This window comes from Cebus imitator, unplaced genomic scaffold (assembly GCF_001604975.1).
Source record: "Cebus imitator isolate Cc_AM_T3 unplaced genomic scaffold, Cebus_imitator-1.0 Scaffold223, whole genome shotgun sequence".
NCBI lineage: Eukaryota > Metazoa > Chordata > Mammalia > Primates > Cebidae > Cebus > Cebus imitator.
In genome coordinates, this window is record NW_016107538.1 from 1,744,068 (window position 1) to 1,748,029 (window position 3,962).

At 51.3% G+C, this 3,962-nt stretch overlaps 1 protein-coding gene across 1 annotated transcript in view; it reads left to right on the forward strand.

Moving 5' to 3' along the window:
• The first annotated feature begins 1,247 nt into the window (after positions 1–1,247).
• The window catches only part of NCOR1 (nuclear receptor corepressor 1), a 181,473-nt gene continuing 178,758 nt past the window's right edge, over positions 1,248–3,962 (forward strand). Inside the window, exon 1 of the mRNA XM_017496857.2 lies at positions 1,248–1,449. The gene's annotated coding sequence lies outside the window, so the exon portion shown is untranslated. The remainder of the gene's footprint in view (positions 1,450–3,962) is intronic.

Genomic DNA, 3,962 nt, shown 5'->3' on the forward strand with positions numbered 1-3,962 from the left:
TGTTGCCCAGACTGGAGTGCAATGGCACGATCTCGGCTCACCGCAACCTCCGCCTCCTGGGTTCAAGCAATTCTCCTGCCTCAGCCTCCCGAGTAGCTGGGACTACAGGCACGCACAAGCATGCCCAGCTAATTTTTGTATTTTTAATACAGACGGGGTTTCACCTTGTTGACCAGGATGGTCTCGATCTCTTGACCTCGTGATCCACCCGCCTCGGCCTCCCAAAGTGCTGGGATTATAGGCGTGAGCCACCGCGCCCGGCAACTCGGCCTCTTATTAGCAAATGCACTCCAGGATGTGCCCAGTGTTATCCTGCCCCAGCTACATACGACAGTTACACACTTAAAGGGGGGAATAACTAAAATGAGGAAGCTAAGAGAGTCTGTCCGGCTCAAGAAGCCTGAACAGCTCTCAGCTAAGAAAGAGAGAGTCAGTTTAAGCTAACAAAAAGCAGGTTATCACAGGACTTTCTCCATATTGGCCAGGCTAGTCTCGAACTCCTGACCTCGGGTGATCGGCCCGCCTCAGCCTCCCAAAGTGCTGGGATTACAGGCGTGAGCACCGTGCCCTGTCGGGCCTGGCTTTTCTCAAGGTAAGTATGTGTGCGGTTACGAGGAACCATCCAGTCATTTCCCCAGCAGAGTGAAGCTAAGAATGCACTTCACAGTCGCGAGGGCCACAGACTCCTCTTGCTAGTTATTCATGGTTAAGAAGCAACATCTGGGACAAATTGGCCTCGTCTGGGATTTCAGCGAGGACTTGGTGCGAATTCCAGCCAGAGCCGTATAAAGTATCTTGGGCAGGTCGAAATGCACCCCTCTGGCTCCCAGCCACGAGGGGGACCCGGCTTCCGTCTCTGCAGCTCCCGCCAAAGGAGGCCACCGCTGTCCCGCCACGCCGCGGAGGGGTTGCAGGGTCCCTGGCACTGCCTGGCGTTTTTCCTTTTCCCACGCCCGGGGAAGGCCTCGGGCACACGGGAACAGACTGGCTCGCGGGGGTCGGGGGGTGGTGCGCGCAGGCCGGGGGCACGATGGCAGCTGCCCTGAATCCGGCTGGGCGCTGCCCGGTCCCGTCTCCATCCGAGAGGACTGCCGCTGCCAGGCCTAGAGGAGACGTGAGGGGACCGGGCGCGGCGCGACCCAGGAAGCTCCGCCGAGGTAGGAGAGGCGCCCCGCCAGCGGAGGGAGTCGGTCTCCCAACTCTCCGGAAGGAGGAGGAGCCCGCGCCGGAGCCGCCTTAGCCGCTGCTACCGGGGCTGGGGGGAGGGAGAGGGGTTGAGTCAAGATGGCGGCCAAGGTGGGGAAGCAGCAACAGCGGCGGCGGCGGCGGCTGGAGTGAGCGCCCGGCTCGCAGCGCCGAGCGAGGTACCGGCGTAGGGCCGCGCGCTGGGGCTGCGTCCCAGTTCTCAGGCCGGGGCGCACGTCGGCTCCCACGCTCCGCCAGCTCCCAGTGAGTAGGCCCTGGAGCCTGCAACCCCGGCCTCCGGGCTCCTGCTAGTCCGGGGGCTTCCGAGGGCTCCCGGGGCAGAAGCCCCTGGGACTGCTTCTCCGCCGTGCTGGGGGTGTTGCAGGCCTGGCCAGGTCGGGACCTGTCCTGGCCGCCAGCCTATTCCCCTCGGCGGCGCAGGGGAGAGCCGGGCGCGGCGGGGAGCTCTGGCTGGGCTATTGGAGGCTTACGGAGTTTGGAGGAAGAATGGGCTGTGGCCGGGCCGGCGCCGGCCCCGAGGTGTCCTGTACGGAGGGGCGTGCGGAGCCTTGCAGGGCTCCCGAGGGAGAGCGGGCGGCCGGGGCCCCGGGTGGGGCCGGCGCAGGTGGCGGGCCTGGGCTCACTGAGGCGGAGTTGGTGGCCGACTTGGGAGTATAGAAGGAGCTACGGAGGGTGACAGCCGTGACAAGTGCGTGCAGAGTAAATTAGTTCACCTTTCTAACAGACCGCTTCAGGGTGTAATGGCGAAGGTTAGGTACTGGTAGAGATGGCCAAGATCCGAACCCTATACCCTCTAACGTTTATTGTTGGTGGTTTCTTGTGCGAAGTCCGTGAGTGTACCCCTTTTTGGGTAGAGAGGGATGTGAGAAACTATAGTTGAAAATCAGCCTTTATGGAGAAGAGACTGAATTATTCAAATTAACTGGATCAGGAGTAGTCATGTATTAAAGGAATAGATGGGAATAAGTGATATGGACGAAAACTATTTGCTCAGGAAGTGTCAGTTTTCTTTATGTGATGTTGCATGCCGCGGTGCCTCTTCAACAGAGTTAACCTTGGAGAGTAGTGGCATAGGTAATTCTAATCTTTGGGATTAGTATGTAAACCTGCATTAGATTTACTTCTCTAATTATATCCTAATTATATTGAAATTTACATTCCTTGTGTGCACTCCGGTGAGGCAATGATGGAAGGCTGAACATGGCAGTGTGCAAGGAGCAACAGGCCCAGGACTTAAAAATGCCTGCAAACATTCATTCATTCGTTCAACGTACCTTGATCGATAGCTGCGGATGCTGGGTCACATGTGATTGTCCTGTGGATAACTGAAGAGTTGATGGCATTGTTTAATTTTTAATAGCTTTTTGAAATGTTTTATGTACCTTTTCATGAAGATATTTATTGGATGAACCAACCTGTACTTGCCCGGGCTCAGGAGCAGACCAATTTTAGAATGTTATTTAGACATGGGTAACAATTACAGAAGTAACCACAAGTTACTGGAGAGAGAAATCTTGTATCTTATTTTCTCATTCTGTTAACATCCGGTGGAAGTTTATTTATTTATTTTAATATTTATAGTACCCAGTTGCTTGGCCTTGCTTTGAGCACACCTGTTAATGGAAATCAAGATTAATTGTATATATGGATATAGCTATGTATAAAATACACTAGGAACTGATTACTTACAATACTAAAATACTCTTTCCGTTTACAAGACTTGCCATATGTTGAACTACTCCCCCGGCCTGGAGAAAATATATATAAAGACACTTCATTCTTCCTGTAACAATGTGACATTTTGGAACATGATCAACCTTTCTGTGCTTCAGTTTCCTCATCTTTAATATTAGGTAAACATCTGTTCTCCTAGAGTTGGCTGTTGTGAGCCTAAAGGGAGTTAATAGTAAATTGTTTTAAACAGATTGAAGGGGTTATATATCTGTGAGGTGGTAACAGCTCCCTCTGGGCTCCTGTAGTGCTTTTTCTGCACATGTCTTATGGCATTTACACTTCGTATCTTGTAGGTATTTATGTACCTATTTTATCTCTTCGAGAGCAGGATAGGCCCTTCTCTAATTTTATCTTTAAGGAACCATGTGGTGGTGGAGGGGGAGGGGAAGGGGGGAGAGAGAGGGTGGGGGAGAGAGAGAGAGACAGAGAGATTGACACTGCAAATTTTTGTTGAATGAATAAACATAGGATTCTAATTAGAACAACTTATTCACATTACATTTTATCAGAATACACCTGTTATCTGCTGTAACATATCTATATAGCTGTGATTCTCTCCATGGCCTCTAGATGAATATATATACATATATATCTATTTTGAGACGAAATCTCGCCCTGTTGCCCAGGCTGGAGTACAATGGCGTGATTGGCTCACTGCTACCTCCACCTCCCAGGTTCAAATGATTCTCCTGTCTCAGCCTCCTGATTAGCTGGGATTACAAGTGCATGCCGCCACCATCCCCAGCTGATTTTTGTATTTTTGGTAGAGACAGGATTTCACCATGTTGGCCAGGCTGGTCTTGAACTCCTGACCTCGTGATCCGCCTGCCTCAGCCTCCCAAAGTGCTGGGATTACAGGCATGAGCCACTGCGCCTGGCCTATTTTTAATTGAATAGCTTGCTGAATTTAAAAAACAGTAAAATTTGTGTTTTGCCTACCCTGTTAATAAAAAAAAAAATAATGAAATCAATGTATAGGCAAGTTAGTTAATAACTTTCTTAAAGCTTTTTTTTTTTTTTTT